Source organism: Dermacentor silvarum, chromosome 1, assembly GCF_013339745.2.
Source record: "Dermacentor silvarum isolate Dsil-2018 chromosome 1, BIME_Dsil_1.4, whole genome shotgun sequence".
Lineage (NCBI taxonomy): Eukaryota > Metazoa > Arthropoda > Arachnida > Ixodida > Ixodidae > Dermacentor > Dermacentor silvarum.
Window position 1 is genome coordinate 394391597 of NC_051154.1, and position 13675 is coordinate 394405271.

Sequence of the window (13675 nt, forward strand, 5' to 3'; positions counted from 1 at the left end):
GACAGGAGAGATGTAAAGTGAGAGAGAAAGACGAAGGTTGGAGGGAGAGAGAGACAGGAAAAGGCAACTACCGATTTCCCCCGGGTGGGTCAGTCCGGGGGTGCCGTCTATGTGAAGCAGAGGCCAAAGAGGTGTGTTGCCTCCGCCGGGGGGCCTTAAAGGTCCACACACCCGGCATTATCTCAGCCTCCAGGATCCCCCTTTCCCCAGACACGGCTAAGCCACGTACGGCTACGCGTGGGAGGGTCCAACCCCCGTGTGCTCGGGTCCGTGGTGTCGCAACACACCAAACGCCTGCTTGCGCAGACGCCCCTGCGGGTTAATATAGTAGAAAAGGTGACCTCATAAAATAAGACGTAGCTGCAGTAACCGCAGCAATCCAGGTCCCTTCCCTCTTGGATACACTGGCTGCCCACAGAAGTTTGCTCTGTAATACAACGGTGAAGAAAAAAGTGAGTAAGCCACACTTCATTTACAATAAAAATGTGCGATTCGGTATTTCAAATAGCAACATACATACAATTGTTTTACCTCGGTCAGATTTACTTTATAAATTTAAGCAATACTTTCTCTCAATATCTTATGCTGTACGATGACGTTCAGAATTATGTTGCAGATATATGAAAAAGCTACTGTAGAGTGAAATTAAACTGGCGAATGGTTTGATCCACACACGAATTGCAGTAGGTCATTAGCATTTTAAATGGTTTGCAAACAAATCTCTTATAAGAGTATGCTACTTTTATTTAAGTAGTGGTGTTGGTGGGTTGTAGCAACAGGTGGGCTTAGCCTGACAATCAAGGCCGGCAATGATGATGTGTGGTGTTTTATGGCGCAAGGGCCAGTTATGGCCAAAGAGTGCCATGCCTGTGTTTGTGAGTGTGCAGTGGAGCGATGAAGTGTGAGAAGTAGAAGCGTGGCTTTAAAAGGGCCTAAAAATAATCGCTGTAAAGTGCGTAACATATACATGTACTAGAATCATGACAATGACATGAGGTGTACTATGAAATGAAGAATGCATTGAGAGGGAATGACACGATATTTAAAATATTTAAGATGCAGTAATTGGCTAGAAGCACTACTGCCTAAACAGAGCCCTTGAACCGCAAGGGCCTGGAGGCATGTGCTATAAAAAACTACTATCACAGCGGCATCCTCTGGAGAGAGGATGCGCTACGACCTGAATGGGCTAATAACATGCAGGACCACATCGTTCAAGAAATCGACGACTGCTTTGGCGTTAAAAAGCGGTTCTTGACCAAGAAACATGATGGGGTGAAGAGGCACATGATACCGGTACGCTTGAAGAAAATATTTCTTTCTCTCTCTTTCAGCTTCCCGACACTCCAGGAGGACATGGAGGACGGTCAGCCTCTCACCACATCTACCACAGGTTGGTGGTTCATCACCTGTCAACAAAAAACTGTGGGTTCCGTACGTGCATCCTATTCTCAGCCGACTGAATAGGAGGTCAGTTCGTCGTGTTTTCGTTACGGGGGGCCAGAAACCTAACTGTGGTTTAATCAAGTGAAGCTTATTACTTGTTTCAGCATCCCACAAGCGTTGCCAGTGGCTTCGCATTTTCTTTCGCAAGAAAGGTTTCAGATCTGTTACAGGGACAGCAGCTGTAGGGTTAATAGCGTGCGATGTTATTGACGTAGCCATTCGGTCAGCTAGCACATTACCCTCAATGCTTCTATGGCCAGGCACCCAGCATATAATGACATGCTGGTTACATAGATACGCTTGACAGAGGACGGAATAGACTCAGTGAGTACAGGATTTTTGTATTTACCGAGTGACATCAATGCTTTTACGACGCTTAGGGAGTCCGTAAATATAATTGCCTTTTGAAGTTTTGATTTCCTTATATGCTTCACAGCCGACAACAGTGCATGGGCCTCAGCCGTAAAAATTCTCGTTTCCGGGTGGAGTACACCGGATTCCGAGAAGGATGGGCCAACGGCTGCATAAGACACCCCAGCATGTGACTTGGAAGCGTCAGTGTAAAGCTCTGTACACGAGTACTTGTATTGAAGCTCTAAGAAATGCATTTTAATGTGTGCCTCTGGCGCGTGTTTAGTGACCTCTACAAACGATGTAACGCAATCTATGAGTTGCCACTGCCACGGCGGAAACAGTTTCACTGGAGCCATAGGACGATAATCAAGGCCGGCAACTGCTCCTTCCGAGTGTCTCTTACAATATCACTGCGGTATTGTACCACATGTCAATAAAACCATTATCTTTCTAAAGGGACCCTAAACACTTATCTAATCGTAGAATGATGATGTGTGGTGTTTTGTGGCGCAAGGGCCAGTTATGGCCAAAGAGCGCCATGCCAGTGTTTGTGAGTGTGCAGTGGAGCGATGAATTCTGAGAAGTAGATGAAGCGTGGCTGTAAAGGGGCCTAAAAATAATCGCTGTATAGTGCGTAAAATATACATGTACTAAAATCATGGCAATGACTAATGAGGTGTACTATGCAATGAAGAATGCACTGAGAAAGAATGACACGATATTTAAAATATTTAAGATGCAGTAATTGGCAAGAAACACTACTCCCTAGACAGAGCCCTTGAACCACAAGGGCCTGGAGGCATGTTCTATAAAAATTATCACAGCGGCATCCTCTGGAGAGAGGATGCGCTACGAACTAGTTGGGCTAATAACATGCAGGACCACATGGTTCAAAAAATCTACGACTGCTTTGACATTAAAAATCGGTTCTTCGCCAAGAAACATAATGGGGTGAAGCGGGACATGATATCGGTACGCTTGTGAAAAATATTTCTTTCTTTCTGTTTCGGCTTCCCGGCACTCCACGAGGACATGGAGGACAGTCAGCCTCTCACCACATCTACCACAGGTTGGTGGTTCACTACCAGTAAGCAAAAAAATGTGGGTGCCATATGTATGTCCTATTCTGAGACGACCTATGTCCTATTCTGAGTTCGTCGTGTTTTCGTTACGGGAGGCCAGAAACCTAACTGTGGTTTAATGAGGTGAAGCTTATTGTTTGTTTCAGCGTCCCACAAGCGTTGGCAGTGGCTTCGCAGTTTCTTTCGCAGGAAAGGCTTCAAATCTGTTGCAGGAACAGCAGTTGTCGGGTTAATAGCCTGAGATGTAACTGATGTGGCCATTTGATCTGCTCGAACATTACCCTCAATGCCTCTATGACCCGGCACCCAGCATATAATCACATGCTGGTTAGATACATACGCTTTACACAGAATGGAATAGAGCTCATTAAGTACAGGGTTTTTGTGTTTACAGAGTGATTGCAATGTTTTCACAACACTTTGCGAGTCCGTAAATATGATAGTCTTTTTGAGTTTTGATTTCATTATAAACTTTACAGCCGATAATATTGCATAGGCCTCAGCCGTAAAGATACTTGTCTCCGGGTGCAGTACACCGGATTCCGAAAACGATGGACCGATGGCTGCATAATAAACCCCGGCATGTGACCTAGAAGCGTCCGTGTAAAACACTGTACACGAGTACTTGGATTGAAGCTCTAGGAAATGCATTTTGATGATGATATTTGGTGTTTTGTGGCGCAAGGGCCAAGTGTGGCCAAAGAGCGCCAAGACAATGAATGGTATGTTTGCCATGATCAGTGAGTTCCGATGACGGGATGCAATGTGGCTGTAAAGGGGCCTAAGAACAAATCGCGGTATAGAAGCGTAAAACATATATCGAATATAATTATGGCAGTGACGTGTGGAATGATCTATGGGTAGTGAATGGATGAGAAATGGTCATGGTGCTTAGAGTATTAAGAGTATAAAAGTAGCACGACGCCTACCGGAAGCCTTTGTAGACAAAGACCAGGAGGCACGTGCTTTCTTTAATAAAATACCGCAGCAGCGGCCTCTCCAGAGAGACCGTGCTACAAGTCACCTGGATATATAACACGAAAGTTAGGTATATCCTTTAAAAACGCGATAACGGATTGGTATTTAAAAAGAGGTTCATTGCCCAAAAACATACATGGATGCAATGGTAGATTCTGCCGTAACGATAATGAAAAATGTATTTTCCTCTGAGGCTCTAGTTCAGGGCATTGCAGGAGGACGTGAAGTACACTAAGTGGCTCGCCACATTCATCACAGACAGGCGGATGACCACCGGACAATAAGTATGCGTGTGTACTGTATGTGTGTCCTATTCTGAGTCTGCAAAGTGTAACTTGTGTGCGGCGTGTCTTCGATTCTGGTGGCCAATGAGCGAGTTGAGGCTTTATAGTGTGTAATTTGTTGCTCGTTTCTCTGTCCCACAGACGTTGCCAGTAGGCCCTGACCTTTTTCTTGAGAAAGGGTTTTAGGTCCATTACAGGGACAGCTATGGGTGAAGTGGCAGCGTCTGTATGAGCAGATGTGGCTAGCTTGTCGGCCAACTCATTCCCCTCGATCTCGCGGTGCCCTGGCACCCAGCACAGCACAATTTGTTGCTTGGATGCATACGCGGTGCAAATTATGGAATAAAGAGCTATAATGACGGGGTTTCTGTGCCTACTGAGAGTTTTTAAACATTTCAACACGGATAAAGAGTCAGTAAAGATGATTGCCTTGGGTATGTCTAACCGTTTGATGTGTTTAACCGCCGCCAGGATGGCGTAGGCCTCCGCTGTAAAGATGGTTGTGTTTGGGTGTAGAACTCCGGCAGCCGAAAAGGATGGACCGACCGCCGCGTAAGACACGCCAGTGTGTGACTTTGAGGCGTCAGTAAAATATTCCGGACAAGAGTATTTGTGCTGCAATTCGAGGAAGTGCATACGGATATGTGCGACCGGCGCATGCTTTGTGACCTCAATGAAGGACAGATCACAGTCAATCAGCTGCCACTGCCATGGCGGCAGCTCTACAGGAGGGGGCATGACATTGTGCTCATGGAGCGACACATCCATTTCTTCGGCAAGACTTCTTACTCGCAGTGCGTAGGGCTTTCTCACGGAAGGGCGGTTCAGAAAGGTTTGGGCACTGGACAGATCATTTATACTTGTGTAGGCAGGGTGCGTATTGTTTGAGTTCACTTTTAGGAAGTATACAAAGGATAAGTAAGTTCTCTGTAGATGTAGCGACCATTCATTTGATTCGGCATAAAGGCTTTCTACGGGGCTTGTTCTGAACGCACCTGTAGAGAGGCGGATACCCAGATGGTGGACAGGGTCTAACATCTTCAAGGCGCTCGGCGTCGCGGAGTGATATATAACGGAACCGTAGTCTATACGTGAACGAATGAGGCTCTTATATAGATTCAATAGACATCTTGTGTCACTACCCCACGTAGTGCGAGACAACACTTTCAAGAGGCTCATTGTCTTCAGACACTTGTTTCTTAAATACTTGAGATGTGGGATAAACGTTAACTTCGCGTCCAGAATTAGGCCTAGGAATTTGTGTTCAGTTTTTACAGGTAGACCCTCACCCAGTATCTCGATGTTGGGATCAGGGTGCAGACCTCTCTTTCTGGAGAAGAGGACGCATGTGGACTTTTGTGGGTTAAGCCGAAACCCATTCTCGTCTGCCCACTTAGACAGTTTGTTCAGTCCAAGCTGAACCTGCCGCTCACAGATTGCAAGGTTACATGATGTGAAGCCTATCTGCACATCGTCGACATATACTGAATAAAATATGTTGCGTGGGATGTACAGACGCAGAGAGTTCATTTTTATGATAAAAAGGGTGCAACTGAGCACACCACCCTGTGGTACTCCAGTTTCCTGCACATATGGTCTTGATAGGGCATTACCCACACGAACACGGAATCTGCGGTTGGACAGATAACTTTCAATGATATTCAGCATAATGCCACGTATTCCAAAGTGTGCGAGGTCTCTTAGTATTCCGAATCGCCACGTGGTGTCATATGCTTTTTCCATATCAAGGAAAACAGACAGGAAGAATTGCTTGTGGACAAAAGCCTCGCGAATCTGAGCCTCTAGGCGTATCAGATGGTCAGTGGTGCATCGGCCGTCGCGGAATCCACACTGGTATGGGTCAAGCAGCTTGTTTGATTCTAGGAAATGTATCAGACGGCGGTTTATCATCTTCTCAAAGACTTTGCAGATGCAGCTTGTTAGAGCTATGGGCCGATAACTCGATACGGACGATGGATCCTTGCCCTGCTTCAGGATAGGGATTACTATGGCCTCTTTCCAGGCAGAGGGGATCTCGCCGGAGGTCCATATAGAGTTGTACAGGCAGAGAAGGGTTTTCTTTGTTTCAGAGGACAGGTTTTTCAACATTTCGTAGAGTATGCGGTCAGAGCCTGGGGCAGATTGGTTGCAACAGGTGAGTGATGCTTGCAGCTCTGCTAGGGAGAAAGGTAGGTTATATGGCTCGTTCCCAGTGCTCTTTCGGTCCAGTTTTTGTTTTTCTATTGCTGATTTGTATGTTGTAAATGCTGGAGAATAGTGTGATGAACTGGACACATGTTCAAAATGTGCACCCAGATGGTTCGCTTGGTCCTCCAGGCTGTCTCCCTGCGTGTGTACCAGGGGAGGCGGATGTGTTTGTCGCCCTCTTACTCTATTGACCCTGTTCCAAACCTTGGCCTCATCCGTGTACGAATTGATGCTTGATAAGAATTTTTGCCAGCTGTCTCTTCTGGCTTGTCTGCGCGTTCTCCTACCTTGGGACTTTGTTTTCTTGAAATTGACGAGGTTTTCAGTAGTAGGAAAATCGCGAAGCTGCCTCCATGCTTTGTTCTGCTGCCTACGTGCGTTCCGGCATTGTTCATTCCACCACGGGACACGGCGTTTGCTAGAAAGTCCACTTGTTTGGGGAATACATTTAAAAGCTGCATCAATTATGAAATTAGTAAAATATTCGACGGCACCGTCAATTCCGAGTGATGAAATGTCAGCCCACGAGAGCGTACTGGTAAGTTTTTGGAATTTCTCCCAGTCCGCTGCATCGACCTTCCACCGGGGAGCGTGTGGTGGAGATTCGTATTGTCTTGGTGTTCTCAGCAGTATGGGGAAATGGTCGCTCCCGTAAGGGTTTTTTATAACTTCCCATTCAAGTTCAGGAAATATGGATGGAGAAGCTATGCTGAGATCTATAGAAGAAAAAGTTTTGTTTGCAAGACAATAATATGTAGGTTCTTTTTTGTTTAGCAGACATGCACCGGATGAGAAAAGAAAGCCTTCAATTAGACGGCCTCGAGCATCGGTGCGAGAGTCGCCCCACAGTCCGCTGTGTGCATTCAGATCCCCAAGAACAAGATAAGGTTCTGGCAATTCGTCTATTAGGGACTGGAATTCATGTTTGTGTAAGCGGTAATGTGGGGGTATGTAAAGCGAGCAAATGGTGACGAGTTTGTTTAAGAGAACAAGTCGAACTGCCACTGCTTCGAGGGGCGTTTGCAGCGGTAAACGTTGACACGCTATGCTTTTCTGAATTATAATGGCAACACCGCCTGAAGATGCAAGAGCATCATCGCGGTCTTTACGAAACGTAACATACTGTCGAAGAAAGTTTGCATGTTCCGATTTTAAGTGAGTTTCCTGTACACACAGCACTTTTGGATTGTGTTCGTGGAGAATTTCTTGCACATCATCGAGGTTCCTAAGAATGCCTCGGACGTTCCACTGTATGATTTGTATATCCATACTGAAAGTAAAATTGGTGCTGTGTGTACAAAAAGGAAGTGTTGCCTTAGATTACAGAACCTTTTCCAGGCCCTGTAACGCGGGATTTGTCCTTTTTGAAGCGGCTCGAGGGAGCCTCGCCGCTCCTTAGGCGCTTGATGCGCCGTCGGGATGGGTGTAGTGTCCATTGACTCATGTGAGGCGCTGGACACGCGCTCTTGCGAGCGAGAAATTTCGCGAGAAAGTCTCGCCGCGAAGGACGAGACCTTTGCGCCCACCAGCCCGGAGGTTGATGGGGCTGCCTTTGGGCCTGAGCTGCGCCGGCTGTTGCCAGCGGCAGCAGGGGCCGGAGAGGGTGAGGCAGCCTTGACTGCACCCACCGTGGGCGCTGCTGGCGGTCCTGCCGGTTCGCTACGCGTAGCGAAGGCTGCTACCGAGGGCTGTTGTGGTGCCGGCAACCCTAGGGTAACCAGGCCTGTTTGCTGGTTGGGTGGAGTAGACTTCGCTACTTCCACCCTAGGGGCAGGAGCCACAAGCGACAGCTCGCTGCGCGCGGGCTGGGCAGGTGGCAATAGCCGCTGCGACGCTGCCCCTTGACGCGCCGCATCAGCGTAAGTGGTCGTGTGGAATGGTGAGCACCTTTTGCGTGCTTCCTTAAACGATATGTTTTCACGGACTTTGAGAGTGATGATTTCTTTTTCTTTTTTCCAGTTCGGACAAGACCGGGAGTAAGCTGGATGCTCACCATCACAGTTTACACAGTGAGGTGTCGCTTCACAGTTGTCTGAGGAATGGCCTTGGGTTCCACATTTCGCACATGTCAATCTGCCACGGCAGCTCTGCGAGCCGTGGCCAAATCTTTGACATTGGAAGCATCTTCTGGGATTAGGTACGTATGGTCTGACAGCTATCTTTGTGTATCCGGTTTCTATGGTTTGTGGCAGATCGCAAGTGGCAAAGGTCAGAATCAGGTGTTTTGTAGGAATTTCTTTGTTGTCTCGTCTGATGATGATGCGCTGTACGTTGGTTACATTTTGTTCTTTCCAGCCTTCCAATAGTTCGGTTTCGGACAAGTCGATAAGATCTGCATCAGACACTACTCCTCGTGCTGTATTCATAGACCGATGAGGTGAAACGGTAACAGGTATGTCTCCAAATGTCACAAGCTTGTTTATTTTACTGTGTTGCTCTTTATCGCGGATCTCAAGGAGGAGGTCCCCGCTCGCCATTTTGGTGACCCTATAGCCAGGGCCAAGTGCTTCAGTCAGGCCTTTTGCAACTAGGAAAGGGGATAGGGTTCTAGCTGGTTTTTCTGCTTTTTCACTATGTACAACTTGGAAACGAGGAAAAATTTCTTTAGGTTTGAAAAGGCTTAATATTTCATCGGTGCGTCCCCTCTTGTGAGGGTGACGATCAAGTAGACGGGGAAATGCAGGTGTTCCCATATTAGTTCGGTTTATTTCGGCGGCAATGGCGGCCACCCACCACGGAGCCCAACTAGGGGACGCTGCAGCACTTAAGGTGTAAGGCTGCAGACGCCAGCCGTGCATTGCTGCTATAACCCAATATAAGATACCCAAGAGAGGGCACATACACAAGGTTAACCCGAGCCGCCTATGAAAACGTGGAAGTAACAGAAGAGAATAGGAGACAGGACAGTAAAGAAAGGAGATAGGAAAGAAAAAGGGCAGAGAGGGGGATAGGAAAAGGCGACCACCGATTTCCCCCGGGTGGGTCAGTCCGGGGGTGCCGTCTACGTGAAGCCGAGGCCAAAGAGGTGTGTTGCCTCCGCCAGGGGGCCATAAAGGTCCAAACTCCCGGCTTCGGCTCAACCTCCAGGATCCCCTTTTCCCCGGACACGGCTAAGCCGCGCACGGCTACACGCGGGAGGGTCCAACCCTCGTGTGCTCGGGTACGTGGTGTCGCAACACACCAAACGCCTGCTGACGCAGACGCCCCTGCGGGGATACCACTTGTAAGACTTTTGAATTTCTCCCAATCTGCCATATCCAACTTCCAGCGGGGTGCCTGTGGTAGAGGTTCGTTTTGTAGTGGTGATCTCAGCAGTATCGGGAAGTGGTCACTCCCGTAAGGATTTTTTATAACTTCCCATTTAAGTTCAGCAAATATAGACGGGGAAACTATACTGAGATCAATGGAAGAAAAAGTTTTGTTTGCGAGATTGTAGTAGGTGGGTTCCTTCTTATTCAGGAGGCACGCACCAGAGGAGAAAAGAAATTGTTCAATTAGGCGTCCTCGCGCATCGATACGTGTGTCGCCCCACAAGCTGCTGTGTGCATTGAAATCGCCAAGAACGAGGTAGGATTCTGGTAATTCATCTATAAATGACTGAAATTCATGCTTGTGTAAAGAATGGTGTGGGGGTATGTAGAGCGAGCAAATGGTTATGAGCTTACCCAGAAGTACAGCACGAACGGCTACCGCCTCTAGTGCCGTTTTGAGTGGAAGTTGCTGACAGGCTACACTTCTGTCGAGTATGATGATGATGATGTATGTTGTTAATGGCGCAAGGGCCAGGTATGGCCAAAGAGCGCCAGGCCTGTGTTAATAAGTTCACAATGGAGCAATGAATTGCGAAAGGTAGATGTGTCGTGGCTGTAAAAGGGCCTAAAAACAATCGCTGTAAAATGCGTAAAATATATATGTAATAAAATTATGGCAATGGCTAATGAGGTGCACTATGAAACGAAAGAACAAATTGCAAGATAATGATAATAAATGAGAATTTATCACTGATGAGTCTTTCAAAAAGCACTACTGCCTTGACAGGCCCTTTGAAATGCAAGGGCCTGGAGACGCGTGCTATACAAAACTACGATCGCAGCGGCATCCTCTGGAGAGAGGATGCGCTATGAAACTATTGGGCAAATAACATGCAATGTAACATCGCTAAGAAAACCCAGGACAGCTTTGGTGTTAAAGAGGGGTTTGTCACCCAGAAACATAGCGGGATGGAGAGGGAGACAGTACCGGTACGCTAGAGGAAAGTGCCTTTTTCTCTCTGTTTCGGCTTCCCTGCACTCCACGAGGGCGTGGAGCACGGTAAGCCTCTCTCCACATCTACCACAGGTTGGTGGGTCATTTCCAGTTAAAAGAAAATTGTGGGTGCCGTATGTATGTCCTATTCTCAAACGAGAGAATAGGACATTAGTTCTTCGTATTTTCGTAACGGGATGCCAGGGACCTATCTGTGGCTTAACTAAATGGAGCTTATTGTTCGTTTCGGCATCCCACAAGCGCTGCCAGTGGCTTCGAAGATTATTTCTTAAGTAGGGCTTGAGGTCTGCGGCAGGGATAGAAGCTGTAGGGTTAAGGGCTCGCGATGTAGTTGATGAGGCCATTTGATCAGCCAGAACATTGCCCTCGATGCCTCTATGGCCAGGCACCCAGCACAAAATAATATGCTGGTTAGCCATATATGCTTTGCACAGAGCAGAATACAGTTCAATGAGTACGGGGTTTTTGTGTCTGTGTAGAGTCATGATAGCTTTTACAACGCTTAGGGAGTCTGTAAATATTATTGATCGTTTGAGTTTTGACTTGCCTATATTCTTCACGGCTGATAAAAGTGCATAGGCTTCAGCCGTAAAAATGCTTGTTTCCGGGTGCAGTACATCGGGCTCGGAGAACGATGGGCCGACTACTGCATAAAAAACCCCTGCATGTGACTTGGAAGCGTCAGTGTAAAACTGAGTGCAGGACGAGTACTTGAACTGGATTTCTAGAAAATGCATCTGGATATGTGCCTCTGGAGCGTCTTTTGTCACCTCTACAAACGAAGTATCACACTCTATGAGTTGCCACTGCCATGGTGGCACTGGATTTGCTGGGGCCATCAAATTATTTTCAAGTAGTGGGATATCCATTTCTGCACTAATTTTTCTTATACGTAGTGAAAAGGGTTTTCTTACTGTCGGCCGGTTAATAAACAGTGTGGCACTGGTCATATCATTTATGATTGAGAAGGACGGATGTTCCGAGTTCGAATTTACTTTCAGGAAATAGGTAAGGCTTAAGTATGAACGTTGCATGTCAAGCGACCACACGTCCGCTTCTACGTACAAGCTTGACACGGGACTTGTCCTGAAGGCACCAGTGGCTAGGCGGATGCCTAGATGGTGTACAGGATCCAGCATCCTTAGGGCGCTTGGCGTAGCGGAATGGTACACTATGGCGCCGTAATCTAGTCGTGTGCGTATGAGGCTCTTATACAGATTTAAAAGGCACTTTGTGTCACTACCCCAAACGGTGCGTGACAACACTTTTAGAATATTCATTGTTTTCATGCACTTGTTTCTTATATACTGTATGTGTGCCACAAATGTAAGTTTCGTATCTAGAATTACACCTAAAAATTTATGTTCTGTTTTTACGGCCACACGTTGTCCCTGCAACTCAATGTCAGGATCGGGGTGCAGACCCCTCTTCCTGGAGAACAGGACGCAGGTGGTCTTTTGTGGGTTAAGGCTAAATCCATTCTCGTCTGCCCACTTAGACACCTTGTTCAGACCAAGCTGAATCTGCCGCTCACAGACTGCAAGATTGCACGAGGCGAAACCTATCTGTACATCATCGACGTATGCAGAGTAAAACATGTTTCTTGGGATGTACACACGCAAAGAACTCATTTTTACGATGAAGAGAGTGCAACTCAGCACCCCGCCCTGTGGCACTCCAGTTTCCTGCACAAATGGTCTTGATACAGCATTTCCCACACGAACACGGAATGTGCGATTGGATAAATAACTTTCTATGACATTTAACATGTTACCACGTATACCAACGTGTGAGAGGTCTCTAAGTATTCCAAACCGCCACGTGGTATCATAGGCTTTTTCCATATCAAGGAATACAGACAGAAAGAACTGTTTATGGATGAAAGCTTCACGAATTTGCGTCTCAATACGTATCAAATGGTCGGCGGTGGATCGACCTTCTCGAAACCCGCATTGGTACGGGTCAAGCAATTTGTTTGATTCGAGAAAATGTATTAGTCGGCGGTTAATCATTTTTTCGAACAGTTTGCAGAGGCAGCTTGTTAGTGCTATAGGGCGGTAACTGGAAGCAGACGATGGGTCCTTGCCCTGCTTCAGTATAGGAACGACAATGGCCTCTTTCCAGGCAGAGGGGATCTTGCCGGAGGTCCATATAGCATTGTATAGGGAGAGGAGAGTTTTCTTTGTTTCATGAGGAAGGTGTTTCAGCATTTGATAAGCTATGCGGTCAGAGCCTGGCGCAGACTTATTGCAACAACTAAGTGATGCATACAGCTCAGCAATGCAGAATGACTGGTTGTATGCCTCGTTTCCCGTACCTTTTCTTTCTAGTTTCTGTTTTTCTATTGTAGCTTTGTGCCTTTTAAATGTTTGGGAATAATGAGATGAGCTGGCCACATGTTCAAAATGTGCTCCCAGGCAGTTAGCTTGGTCTTCCAGACTGTGGCCTTGTGTGTTTACCAACGGGAGCGAATAGGTTTGTAGCCCTTTTATCTTATTAACTTTCTTCCAGACTCTGCCCTCGTCTGTATATGAGTTTATGTCTGATAAAAACTTTTTCCAACTTTCTCTCCTGGCGTGTCGGCGCGTTCTTCTGCCCTCCGATTTAATTTTCTTAAAATTAACAAGATTTTCCGCAGTTGGGGAGTCGCGTAGCAACCCCCACGCTTTGTTCTGTTTCCTACGAGCGTTCCGACATTCCTCGTTCCACCATGGGACACGGCGTTTGCAGGTCGCACCATTAATTTCTGGTATACATTCAGTAGCGGCATTGATTATGAAAGATGCAAGATACTCAACCGCAGCATCAATTCCCAGCAAAGATATGTCAGGCCACGAGATACCACTTGTAAGACTTTTGAATTTCTCCCAATCTGCCATATCCAACTTCCAGCGGGGTGCCTGTGGTAGAGGTTCGTTTTGTAGTGGTGATCTCAGCAGTATCGGGAAGTGGTCACTCCCGTAAGGATTTTTTATAACTTCCCATTTAAGTTCAGCAAATATAGACGGGGAAACTATACTGAGATCAATGGAAGAAAAAGTTTTGTTTGCGAGATTG